The following is a 14345-nucleotide window of genomic DNA, read 5'->3' as shown; positions in this document are numbered from 1 at the left end:
AGACCCCTGAAGTCGGCTTCCCCCAGGCTCCCAAATCCATATTGCTTTGCTCAATGAAAAACAGGACATAAACCACCCACCCTCAGAGAGATTGTAGTTGAGAAGCTTTTGTTTCTTCCTGAGCTCTGAATGAAAAGATGCCCTGCTCCTTTCATTCAAACATGTGAGTAATGAGGAAAAGGGATTCAGAACATAGAACAGAGACAGATGAACCCTGGGATTGGAATTAACCTGGAGAGCAGCAGATAAGGAATGCTCACCCGGCTGGGTGAGCTCTTCTCATCAGGTGAGACACACAAATCCACGCTCTTCCAGATGGATGTAGTTTTACTTTTCTGATGCCCAAGAGCTGCGTCCTGATGACTAAAACGCACATTAAGGACTTTTTGCTTCCAACTGAATCACCAAGTGTCCTCTTTGTAGTTCAGAAGCATATGGGAACCCAGCTCAGTTAACGCAGCCTGGGACCTGACAGCCGGCCCTCCACGACTGTGTTGTCTCAGAACTTATTCTTCAGTGAGGAAGCCACAGCAAGAATGTGGGCCTCATGAACCTCTCGGCATCCAGGCGCAACCCTAGTGACCATCTGAGCTTGGTTCACACTCCTCTAATCCCTGAAATAGCCCCATATTTTCAATGTTTTCATAATCGAGAATTCTACAAATGTTTTTTTCTCCAGCTATATTTATATGTATGTGACAATTAAAATTGCATGCATGTGATCGTAGGACTTAAGTGTTCATTGTGAAATATTCACCACAATCAAGCTAATCAACATATCCACATTTCTTCTCTAAATCCATTTGTACCTGGGTCATTTGAAGAGATTTCCAAAGAAAACACATCACTGTCAATTACAGTCAAGTAACAGTCTTACAAAGTTTGGGTTTTATCTTTAGGATTCTTTGCATGTGTGGATTTGCATTAGCTTTACACCATTTCTTCCTTTCTATTTAAATGTATATGTAGATTTTCCACTGAGGTTTATTCTCCTCCAGATATCTGAATATACAGATATATGGATTTCTAATCCCCAGGGTTAATAAAAAAGAAAATTCTATTCTGATGCCCCTTCCTTTTGACTCTAGCCCTAGGACACAGTAATATTGTGTTGGTGGGTTTGTGAAATGCCACATTAGTATTTCTGATTGTGTTTTCAGTTATTGTTACATCACAAGGTAGGTTTCGTCTATGTTGAAATTCAAGCCTTCTGGGGAAATTTTTTCTAGATTTTTTTTACTTGTTTATTTAATTTTTAGTTGACAAATAGCAAGTATACATGTATTTGTGAGATGCGATTTACCACCAAATCCATTACCTGCTGCATTTACCCTTTGGGGGAATGAAACATTCAAGATGTACTTTTTCAGCAATTTAAAAATAAATTACAAATGAACCTGAATACATTAACTCAGCAAAGTGACCCTTATTATCTACCAACCGTTGCCATCCCTCCCTCTGGCCACACAAGCCTCAGTGACACCCCTAGACTCTGTCCCCAAGCCTCTTGTCCTACGGCTCCTGCCCAGCATGTGCCCCTTGCCTCCATCCACAGCAGAAGCCACCTTCACTCTCCAGCCTTGGCTGTCCCTATGCGTGACGTCAACGAAGCTCCTAGCTTCTCTCCTGTGATTCAGCCTCCCACGGATTCGGCCTCTGATCCAGTGGCGCCCACAGGAACCCCCGGGGGTGCTGGGGGTCCACACCCTGCACCTCTCCCCTGGCTCCTCCTTCCAGGGACCTCATCCTTGTTCCTGGATGTGTGACCAGGTCTTTTTCTCTGCTTTCTCTCCTTGGGCAGAATCACCAGGATCATCCTGAACGTGGGCTCTTTCCAGGGCAGCTCCCTGGGGGGTGTGTGCCCGGGAGGTCCCCTGCTTCCACCTCGGCTCTCCTTTTCAAAAATTATTGTGCAAGTTTAGCACTAAGGGCGGTGGCTTTGGAACTCAGGCACTTTTGGTTAAGTTGATTTAGATTGGAGAATGAAATGCCCAGACTCTGTGTTACTTATTTATTAGCTGGTTTATCTTGCACATGTTTTTAGATAGATTTATTTAGTCATTGAATTACCACTCCAGAAACCTTTATGGAGAACATGCTCTCTTCCGAGTTTTTTTGTTTGTTTGTTTGTTTGTTTTGTTTTGTTTTGTTTTTTTGCACAGAGATGGACAGAAATTTATTTCTACTATGCAGGTATAGTCTTGGTTCTAACAACATAGGGCAAAACTAACAGAGAGGCACTCTGTTATACAGAATATCAGTTATTACAAAGATACAAAACATAACCAACAAAGCTTGTAACAGTTTATAGGCAGGAGGAACCAGCTCTGGCCTCTAATAGGCTTCCCTTGAAGTTTCCAAAATGCCTTGCTCCTATCCACACCGCCCCAAAAAGCAGTCAGAGGAATGCTTTGGTGCTCCTGACATTAGCTAAAGTTAAGGAGGTGTTGCTCTAACATGGGCATATTGTTTAACACTCATTTGTTTCAGACTCATCCAGTACAATCCAGTGTATTTTTGTTTTTTAAATGATCTGTCATCTGTTTAACACATACAAATTGGCAGACTCATGACGGATATTAATACTTAACACACAAGTGGACTGTGTATGAGCCAAAAAGAACTTGTTACTTTTATCCTGGGAGTTCAAACTATACCTCAAGTTTACATAGAACATCTCTCACTAACAGGCCAGGATACAAATCTTTATACCATAATGAGCAAGGATCAATTCCTCAGTTTAATTTACCATGCCTATATTCAACAGTACATCTTCTAAAGAGAAAATTATTTAGACTTTGATGCTTAAGGTGTTAGTGAACAGACTTTAAAGAAGCACCTCCAAGTCTAAAATTCTGTTTGCAATTTGCTCCCAGTGAGGGGGTTCTCTATCCCAAAAGCAGCCATGCCATTTGTAATGGGAGCTCTTTCCTTGGGAGGAAGGAAGAGGGTGAGGCTGGGATGGAAGGGAAGGGTGAAGATCAGTGTGCCTTTGTTGCTCTCCTACATTAATCCACACCAGACCACGCTCTGGCCTCAAGAACAGAGGGAGCGCCCACCCTAACCCCACGCCAGGCAGAAAGTCTTTCTGGCAATGTCCACAACAGATTTTTGAAGCATAATTAGAGCTCCTACCATGAATGTCATAATGAAAAGCCAGCTTGATAGCTAGTTATAGCTTTTACTACAGCTCAACTTTCTAAAATAAACTTATTTTGAAGAAGCATGATTAAACATAAAAGGAGTGAAGCTTAAGCTCAGTAAGACTAACTGGGCTTCTAAATAGTACCATTATGAAAAAAGATACAATGCACTTAATTTCTGTACCTATTTAAAAGTCAAAATGCTCCGTACATTACCTATATCCCCCACCCCACCCCCAAAATTCCCTAAAAACTGGCTAAGAAATCTCCAGTATTCACTTGCTCTAGTTGATATTTAGAACAAAGTTGACAACTTAAAGCTTTATAATAGTCTGTTTTAATATAAACAAGTGTAGGAATCAATCAGTGTCCATTTTAGGAAGCTTCTTGTCTGAATCCGAAGGCACAGCTGAATCTGCACCCTGCTCAGCAGCCTGAGGGCCTGAGCTATCTCCTTGTCCGTCCACTGGTCCATTCTGCTCTGCATTTTTTTGTTCCTCTTTTGGAAGTTCCACTTTGGGTTTGGGCTTTGAAATTATAGGATTACACATACTTGTCAGCTCCTTAATTTTAGCTTCAATCTCTTTTGTCTTGACAACAGGATCCATGGTCAGACTCTGCTTATTCTGCAGATTTAGCTTGTTATTCATCCACTCCATCGCCTCATTGGTGCTCTTTTCTACCTTTGCCACATCAGCAGCATCCAAATGGTCATACTGGTCCTCCTTGTTTTTGAAAGAGCTGATTATTTTCATGTACTGCTGAATCTGTTTCCCTAGTTCTTCAAATAATTTTGGTCTTTCTTCAGATTCCTGAAACCGTGTCTTAATAGGTTGACCTAATTTTTTTAATTCAGCCAATTTATCTACATAAACTTGCTTTGGCTGGTCTTCTCCATCTTCATACAACCAATTTTCAGTATCTTCTAGTTTCAAGGTAAAACTGTTACGATCATCTTCACTCACAATCTTCTCATATTCACCACTAAGCTTGTCTCTCATTTCATACACATATTCTTCTACTGCATTCTTTGCATCATTCCGCTCCTTCTCCAGTTTATCCTGCATGATCATCTTACCCTCATTTTCAATGTACAAGTTGAGCATCTCTTGGTCTATCTGCCATAACAGCTGATTCTCAATTGACAGGTCCACAGTACTGGTCTTCACTTTTGCCTTCTTAGCTTGAGGTGGTTGGTCCATCTTTTTGTCTTTCAATCCACCTTGAGAAGTCTCCATTTCTTCAGATTCTGACTTATTTTCTGCTGGTGTCTGCTGCTGTTGCTCTTCAACATGTTGTTCCTCCTGGTCTACCTGCATCTTCTCTGCTTCCTTTGCATTTTGATCAGTTTCCATTGGTTCCTCATTTTCCTCAGACTTGTGCACCTCCACTAGGGATGCACTGGACACACTGAAAATGCCATGGACATTTACTCGAATTTTGACTTTCACTTTTGAACTGGAGCCATCAGACTGGGGAGTGACTTTCTGAACTGAAAACTGAGCTATAGCAGGATCTGGATAGGGCAAATCCTGAGGAGAGCTATAATAAGCTTCAAGAGTGAAAGGTTCTTTTTCTATAAAATGTGAGGACTTTAGAGAAAGGAGCACCATGATTTTTTGAAAAGACTTCACAGTCACTTGACCCTTCTTCAACTGGAGAATTCCATCTCAGAGATATTGGATATGCCACCACATCAGTGATAGAAAATCTCTGACTTTGAAAGCAGGCGACAAGATTGCACATTGCAGTGCACATCCTCGAGTGACAGCTTCATCAGCATTTAATGTTGTACTAAGTTCTTTACCAAAAAATTTGCTGATCTCTTTTACTGCAGGAATTCGTGTAGCACCACCCACTATCTCCACTGCATAAATATCTTCTTTCTTTAACTTGGCTTGTTCCAAAACACTACAAAGTGGTGGCTCCACTCTAGCTAAGAGATCATCACACATCTCCAGAAATTTGTCTCTATTCATAGTTCCAGATACATCAACATCATTCATAAAACATTCAATGCTCAAAGGGAGGTCTGAAGCATTTGCACTCATCAATTTCTTCAGTTTCTCACACTCTTGAGCAGTCGTAATAATGTACGAATTTTAGACTTATGTCTAGTTTGTATTTCTTCCCAAATTCTTCACAGAAGTGATTTACTAACACCTCATCAAATTTTCTGCCTCCCAGTGTCGTGTCAAATGCTGTGGCCAAAACTTTCAGTTTTCCTCTATTAAATGCACATACAGAAACTTGATAAGCAGAATGCCCCATGTCTACAAAAACTACATTTCTTGATTTCTCTTCTAAGGCAGGAAGATCTTGCTTACAGATTCCATATGCAAGAGCAACTGCAGTAGTTTCATTCATTAATCTCAGGCAATTAAGACCTGCAATCTGTGTCGCATCCATCACTGATCGTCTTTCTGCATCAGTATAGAGACAAGGAACCAAAACAACACAGTCAACAACGGGCTTCTTAAGAACACTCTCTGCTGTCTCCTTCAATTTGGACAAAAGCATGGCAGTCACCTGCTCAGTGGTAAAATTCCGCTCTTCTTCCATATATGTCACCTTTATACCCGTTAATCCAGAGGACAACTGTACAATATCATAAGCAAGGCTGGATTTTTCTGCCTCGACAAACGGATCAGAGAATGCTCGGCCATGAAATCTTTTAAATCCTTGGACTGTGTTCTTTGCATTGGAAATTACCTGGCTTTTAGCTGCTGCTCCAATTGAACGATTCTTAGGACCAAAGGAAATACAAGCCCTGTAATTCCACAATCCTCACCCCACCACAGATGGCCATTATTATCATTTAGGTAAACTCTCCTATGGAATCAGCGTGCACCGGTCACTGTACTCGTTAGCGATCGTCTCGATGTTGCCGGCACGAGCCACAGCGACGTAGCAGCTCTGGAAGCCCAGGTCTATGCCCACCACCGACTTGGTGCCGGCTACTGCTCGGGCTCGGGCCGGGTCCGGCTGCTGAGACAGGACACGGACCCCGGCGGGGCTGGTGCGCGGAAGAACTGGGCCGCATGGGCTGGAGTACCGAGGTTGCTGAGGGACGGTCAGGTGTCCACGAGAGCGTCTAAGTCCTTCGTAGGAGGACCGCAGCGCAGGGCACTACTCTGGCCGGCTCTGGCTTAGCGGCAGTAGAGGGGGCGCCGGTAGCGGGGGCGGAGAAGATCTCCTCTCTTCCGAGTTTTTAAGATTCATATCCTAAGGTTTTTCTCTTACAAAAGACTTTCAAAATAATCCATCTCTCTGGACTGGGAAAAAAAATCTGTGGAAGCCGGTCACTGAAGGGGTCAGCTTTGCAGAAGAGGCTAGGAACTCGCTGCCCGGGGAGCTTCAGAGGCACCGCAGTGCCCGCAGGAGGAGGAGGGCGAAGCCTGCGGCCCGGTACACACACACACACACACACACACACACACACACACACACCGTGATGGAGAAGACCCTGGGCCATAGGCTCAGGCAGCAGGAGAGCCGTGGTGTGCAGAGAGCCACATCCAGTCCTCAGGTGCACCTGTCATCTGTCATCTATCGCTCATTCCTTTGTGATCTTATATTTTAATGTTTGTATTTATATTACATTTGGGATATTTCATATCCCACTGGAAGAAAGCTCTATTTTCTAAGGTGTGGTGCACCAGGCAATGTTGTTAGCATCTCTGTTTTCCCCTACATCCTGACTTCAGCAGGCACCCAGGGCCTCCCTCACCCATCCTAGGCCAGAATGCTGCAACTGGGCTCACCTCCAGTCCTCCTCATTCCTTTTGACCAGCCCTTAGGCTTAGCACATTAGATTACACTGAATGTGAGGCCTGTGTCCCCAGCCAACCTACGCACTCACCGCCCAGGTTTCTCCCAGCCAGCCTACCCACTCACTGCCCAGGTTTCCCCCAGCCAACCTACCCACTCACCACCCAGGTTTCACTCCCTACAGGTGAGGACGATCTCCCTCTTGTTTGTGGCATCATCTTATCACTGGGTCAGTTGACTTCAGGCTCTGAGAGCCCACTAGCCAGCCTGAACACCCCAACTTCTTCACAAACTTCCTTCTGGGGGACATCTCAAGCTCCTGGGAGTCCGCGTTTCGCACGGTCTGCTGTTCCTATCGATCTGTGTGGGAACTCTGCCTGGGAATCTTCTAACCTTTGCCGTCATTTGACGGAACACGAAGCCGGGGAGCTTGAGATATTTTTTATAGGCAATCTATTCCTTTTAGATTTTTTTAAAAATTTTATTTGTTCTACTTAGATGTACATGACAGTAGAGTGTATTTTGACATATTATACATACACGGAGCATAACTTCCCATTCCTGTGATTGTACATGATGTGGAGTTACACTGGTTGTGTGTTCATATATGAACATAGGAAAGATATGTCTGGTTCACTCTACTGTCTTCCTATTGCTATCCCTTCTCCCTTCCCTTCATTCCCCTTTGCCTAATTCAATGAATTTCTATTCTCCTCCTCCCTCTTATTGTGTATTAGCATCCACATATCAGAGAGAACATTTGGCCTTTGGTTTTCTGCAATTGGTTTATTTCATTAGCACGATAGTCTCTGGTTCCATCTATTTACCTGCAAAAGCCATAATTTTATTTGTCTTTATGACTGAGTAATACTCCACTGTGTATATATAACACATTTTCTTTACCCATTCATCTGTTGAAGGGCACCTAGGTTGGTTCCATAGTTTAGTTACTGTGTATTGAGCTGCTATAAACATTGATGTGGTTACATCACTGCAGTATACTGATTTTAGGTCCTTTGTGTATATGCTGAGGAGTGGGATAACTAGGTCAAATGGTGGTTCCATTCCTAGTTTTCTGAGGAATCTCCATATTGCTTTCCAGATTGGCTGCACCAAGTTGCAGTCCCACCAGCAATGTATGAGTGTGCCTTTTTCTCCACATTCTCATCAACATTTATTGTTACTTGAATTCTTTTTTGGGAGGAAGGTACCAGGGATTGAACTAAGGGGTCCTTGACCCCTGAGTCACATTCTCAGCCCTATTTTGTATTTGATTTAGAGACAGGGTCTCACTGAGTTGCTTAGCACTTCGCTGTTGCTGAGGCTGACTTTGAACTCTCTATTCTCCTGCCTCAGCCTATGGAGTCACTGAGATTATAGGCATGTGCCACCACGACTGGCAACTTATATTCTTATTTCCCCCTTTTTATTGGCACATTATAATTATACATAACAGTGGGAAACTATGGAGCCAACCTAGATGCCCTTCAACAAATGAATGGATAAAGAAAGCGTGGTGTATATATATATACAATGGAATATTACTCAGCCTTCAAAAAAATGAAATCATGGCATTGCAGGTAAGTGGATGGAATTAGAGAATATCATGCTAAGTGAAATAAGCCAATCCCCAAATCCAAAGGCCAAATGTTTTCTGTTAAACAGATGCTGATCCATAGTAGGGGGTGGGGTAGTGAAGAATGGAGGAACTTTGGATTATGTAGAGGGAGAGAGGAGAAGAGTGGGCTGTGGGGAGGGGAAAGCAGTGGAATGAGACGGACACTATTACCCGCCATACACGTGTGGTCACACTACTGGAGTAACTCTGCACCATTACAGCCAGAGGAAAGAGAACTGTGCTCCATGTGTACAGTGTGTCAAAAGGAGAATTGTGCTCCATGGGTACAATCTACTGTCATCTATAACTAATTAGAACAAATTATAAACAAACAGAAGGGAGACCAGTAGGACAGAGGAAGGGAACGGGGGAGGGAGGGGTGGGAGGGAAGGAACTGGGTATGGAATTGATCAAATCATGTTGTTTCATTGTGTGCGTGTATTATGACCAACCCCTTTAGGTACTAGTCACATTTCTGTCACCATTCCAATCAATCATAAACTCTGTGACAGGAAGGAAACAGATCTCCCTTCCAGCCCGTGCCACCCAAACTTGCCTATTTATCTTCTGGTCCTGGGAGTTCTCGCTGTGGTCATGTCCTGCACCACTACCTTGCCGTTTGCTGCCGGCTGTGTTGGGGGCTCACCATGACCCCTGTCTGTGCGTGCAGGCAGCAGGTGGCTCCTGGGCCATCCAACTGGGATGCTCTCCAGATTCCCTTCACAGAGGCCAGTGTGAGCCCCCAGTTCTTCTGTGATATGCCTAGAGACTGAGCATCTCCTCCCGGGCTGTGTGGCTCTCTGAGTCGGTGGCCCTGGCTGTGAGTGTCCGCATGGCTCTGCTGCGTTCACCTTCAATGTCAACATCTTGTCAACTGAGATGCAGATGTGCTCCTCAGAAGCTCAAAAAAAGCACTTCCCGCCTGCTCCCCCAGATGGCCACTTCACCCTCTCGGTCATTTCTTCCCTGTCACTTATCTGAGTCTGGCCGCACAGGCATCCACCCTCAGACCCGCCCCACAGCTGCGTTCTACACCCTGGCATCCCCTTCCTGAACCCCATCATCTTCAGTCTGAAAAACAGGGAGATCAAGAGCATCCTGGGAAGGACCCTCTACAGAGCCCACCAGTGCCTGGTGGCTTCAGCTGCCAGTCAGATGTGGGGGAGGGGGTCTTCTAGTCCACATGGAAAAACCATGGAGAAAATGTCCATAATGCGGTCCTTGGGTCATTTTGATAAGGAGACAGATGAATAGATGGACTGGCCGGTTAACCATTTGGAGCAAAAGCTTAGCCTGGACAAAACGAGTTAGTATCTCCTGCACCCACGGTTCCTTGGTGGTGAATGTGGTTCACAGTGGCTTTGGCTCTTGTGCTGGTCCCACTGAGTTTTAACTGGAGACAGGCTGAGCAGCAGAAGTCTTTCTCCACATGCACCATGACTGGATTCAACGGTGGGATGGAACCTCACTCACACCTCACTCTACAGAGACACTTGACTGTCCTTTTTAACACAGAAGCATTTCATTGTTTAATGTTCATTTTTATTGTATGAACAGAAATCATCTGTTTATATTACAATGGCGATGTGGCTGTCTGCTCCACCCCTGACTTCAGCATGTCCACCCATTTCTCTGTGAACATCCAATCTGCCATTTCATTAGATAACTGGGGAGAGGGAAGCTTCCGACAAACTCGTCCGTGTCCACAGCACCTGCAGCATGAACTGTGACAGCTGCAGTCAGCAGCTACCAACCCAAGGAAGGCGATACCCAGGCTGAGGGCCAAGGCTGGTGTCTGGTGGGCACCTGTGCAGGAGACATCATAATGCCAGTCACAGATACAACCCAGCAGCTTCAGCACTTAGTGTGAGCGTAAATCACACAGAGATGGAGGCTAAGAATAAGGAGGCTGTATTCGGCTCCTCATCTTCCTACACTTGGAATGGGAAGGAGATGGCAGGAGGCGAGGCACCTCCGAAGGCCACGGAGGCTAGTGGGGAAGGGACCCAGCCAGTCTCTGGCAGAGAGAAGGCGAGGGCACAATCCCACAAGCAGTGCAGATGCCACTGCCCATGAAGCCTGGCCGCCCAAGGTGGCCACTGCACAGGAGACTGTGGCCAGCCCCCCTCCAACACTTCTAAGTGAGTGGGTGGCCTGAGGGGCTATTCCACCCTGTTCCTCATCTCTGCCTCTCATCTCGGCCCCATTCCATTTGTTTATTCTCAAAACCTTGACTACCTAGGCTGCATCCCGTTGAGCGCGGAGCTTGGAAACACATCTCTGTGTGAGGTGTGCCCGGGTGCACCTGAGTTCCACAAGGATGTGCAGGACTCCTAGGGAGCAAGCCAGGCCTCCAACCTGGGGACAGAACCTCTGGTCTTGGGGTGCTGCAGTGAGTGGGGCTCAGCAGCTGTTGTCTGTTCCTCTGAAGTATTCATTTCTGCCACAGTCACAGTGCGTCAGCCGTGGAGCACTGACAACACAACACCATCTCGTACTTTCTTTTTTGTTTTTTAAACCACTCCCTCAAGGTTGGATTGACACATCAGAGGCTGTACTGATGGTGGGTCTGCCTCGAAAGTCGGTGCAGGTACGAGCCTCGAAGGCAGAGCCTCCAGCCCACCTGGAGCCTGACCATCACTCCTGGAGTTTGCTGCTGTCCTGCTGTCCCCACCGCCCCTCCTTTGGGGGATGACGACCTCTCACCAGCTGTCCTGGGAGCTGTCAGTATGGAACGCAGGGCTGCTGGCCCCAGCAGGATGCCATATGGATGACCTCCAGGACTCACTGGCCGAAAGCCCAGCACTTCCATTCCTGGCTGGTGCCCCCTGTGGTGCAGGAGGCGTGTGCAGAGTGGCGGTTTTGTTGGCCCATCATGAGCACACGGTTGACAAGTCCAGTCCCAGACCACTACCCTTGCAGGGTCTCCCTGCTACTCCCTTGGCCTCCCTGTTTTCCATTCCCTTTCTCATTTACAATATTTAAGGGAAAATGTGATACTTTTGTCTCAGTGTCTGGGTTGTTTCACTCAGAATGATGGTTTCCAGTTCCATCCATTTTCCCGCAAATGACATAATTGCATTTTTCTTTATGGCTGAACAAAACCCCACTGTGCATCCATAGGTTGTGCCTTCTTCATCCTCTCAGCCGACAGCACCTGGGCTGGTCCCCTACTTGGCGGCTGTGAGCTGTGCTGCCATAAGCCTGGGTGTGCACGGATCTCTGCAGCTGACTCCAGTGATCTCAGGCAAATGCCAAGGAGTGGCCCAGCTGGGTCTTGGATCATTTGGGGCTTTTTGAGGCATCTCCATGCGGATTTCCACTTGGCTGCACTCATTCGTGTCCCTCTGTGGTGTGTAAGAGTTCCTTTCCCCGTGTCCTCCCCAGCACATGCTATTCTTTGTGTCCTCGCTGGCTGCCACTGTGGCTGGAGAGAGACGGGATAGCAGGGTAGATTTGATGGGCATTTTTTCTGAGGGCTCAGGTGTGGAGCAGGTTTTCCTGTTTGGTGGCCCTTGGTGCTTCTCCTTTTGAGAAGCGTCTGCTTGGTTCTTTTGCCCATTTCTGGATTGGGCTATTGTTTCTTTAGTGTTAATTTTTGGGGTTCTTCCTACATTCTGGGTGATAAACTCTGTCAGATCAGCAGCTGGCAAAGCCCTCCCTATTCTGCAGTCTGGCTGGGCACAATTCACGAGCCACTTGTGAAGCAGAAATGAACTTTATTTTTAGAAAACACACACACACACACACACACACACACACACACACACACACACACGCCGCACCACACGAGCTCTTCAGGAATTCCCTCAGAGCCCAACTGCCACCACCGGCTTCCAGCAAGCCTCTCAACCCCCACTCCTCCCACTCTTGAGGTCCATTGGCTGGGTCGCATGGGCGGAGCCAAAAGAGTCCCCCAATGAGCAGCTCCGTGGTCTGAAAGGGCGGGGAAACAGCCCAATGAGCATCACCCCAGAGGAGCCAATCAGCTGGAAGTTTGCTGGGGCGCTTTGGCTGTGGCTCTCAACATGCAGGCTCCTGCTCCTTTGTTGTGCAGAGGCTTTTTAATGTGATGCACCCCTACCCCCACCCCCACCCCAGTTCTTGGTTCCTGCTGACCTTTCCTGGGCTGTGGGGGTCCTGCTCAGGAAATCTTGCCTGTACCTTCATCTCCAAGTGTCCCCCTAGGTTTCCTCTAGAAGCATGGTTGACCAAAGTTTGTTTCTATTAGCAATGATTTAGAAAATTTTCTTCAGCTTCACATTCATGCTGAGCATCATCTAAATCTTAGCCAATTTAGAGAAATTTTTAAACATTTTGGGGTTCTCATTCACCATGAGTGTGCCTCTTGAGTTGGCAATACTCATTAACTAGCTTGAGACTGATAGTCTCGTTAATATGAATTTTATTTCTACTTCTATTCCTAACTCACAATAATTGGACATATTTATGGAGTAATGTTTTGTCTATGTATGCATCATAGAACAATCCAGTCAGGGCAGCTAGCATGTCTGTCCCTCAGGGATTCATCATTTCTTTGTGGTGGGAATACTCAAAATCTTCTCTTCCAGCTACTTTGAGATAAATAAAAGTAACAGCATCTGAATGGTTGCTCTGGGGATATATATATAAAAAACTTCAGATTTATATTGACTTCACTCCAGTGAGGAATTTAAACTTTGGTGTTAGGTAACATTATCATTTCCCCATTTTGTCTTTTTATTGCTATACATTTTACATCAATATGTGCTACACGCCCATTAATGTGTTTGCATAATTATTATTTAAGGTAACTGATAGAAGCCAAGAGAAGAACTTGTTCCGACTGCGTGTTTGCAAGTTTGCTTCAGTGACCCTCGGTGCCTTCTCTGGGCCTTCTGTTTGTTCCTGTGGATTTGTGCTGCCCTCCTGTGTGTGCTCTTCAGGACGTTTGCCTCACCCGCCTCCTGGGTCTGCTGCTGAAGTCACCGTCCATGTGTTACAGCCCAGCAACATCATGTGCAACTGTCTATTAAAATAGTCAAGTAAATAAATAAAGGTATGCACATCTCCCGCCTCCTGTTGGGCACAGCTCTCATCATGGTCACCTTGGGATGATGAAGGGGCTCTAAGGGGTCACTCCCTCTTGGTTCTCACAGGGCAAGTCTGGTGGTAACTTGGCGCCTCGTCTTCTGTTTCTTTGGGAGAGACTTAACTCCTCCTTCATTTTTTGAGGGATGCTTTTGCTGGAGGTAGAATTCTGAGTGATAGTTGTCAGCAGCATGGTCAGTGGGCAGACAACCCTTTGTATCCGTCCCTGGACAAAGCTCTCCTGTGGTGAAGCTTGGGATTCAGCCAAGGGGAGCTGAAACCCTGGGGGAGCCCAGAGAGGGCTGTCGTGGGAATGGAGACTCACCCACGGCAGACTCTGTTCCCAGAAGGATTTGGCTACACCCCCTTGACCTTGAGGCTGCCTCCAAAACCATGCTCTAAGGGCTCTGAGAGGAATCACACACATTGTTTCTTTGGCTGATGGGACTGTCTGTCCACTGACCTCAGCTGTAGACATAGGAGAGAGTTGGAGAACTTGTGATGGAAGGTAAGGTAGCATCCACCTCAGTTAGGACTTGAGAACTGCAAGACGTTTAACACTAGCCTCATGAGCACAAAGGAAAGCCCCCACAGATACCCAGAAGAGAGAAAGCAAGGATGCAAAGCAGGTCACCACAAGACCGCAGCAACTCCCAAAGAGGAAATCAAGCTCAGAAGACAAAAATTAGACAACCATGAAACAGAGAGACTTCACTCAATGCCAACGGCAGGTCCTCACCTCT

General features: G+C 46.1%; 1 pseudogene; it reads right to left on the bottom strand.

Moving 5' to 3' along the window:
• Positions 1 to 3502: 3502 nt before the first annotated feature.
• Positions 3503 to 4756, bottom strand: LOC143386790 (heat shock 70 kDa protein 4 pseudogene; annotated as a pseudogene).
• Positions 4757 to 14345: the final 9589 nt, after the last annotated feature.

This window comes from Callospermophilus lateralis, chromosome 5 (genome assembly GCF_048772815.1).
Source record: "Callospermophilus lateralis isolate mCalLat2 chromosome 5, mCalLat2.hap1, whole genome shotgun sequence".
In the NCBI taxonomy this organism is placed as follows: Eukaryota; Metazoa; Chordata; class Mammalia; order Rodentia; family Sciuridae; genus Callospermophilus; species Callospermophilus lateralis.
The sequence above is the reverse complement of the archived record's forward strand: the minus strand, read 5'-3'. Positions and strand labels throughout refer to the sequence as shown.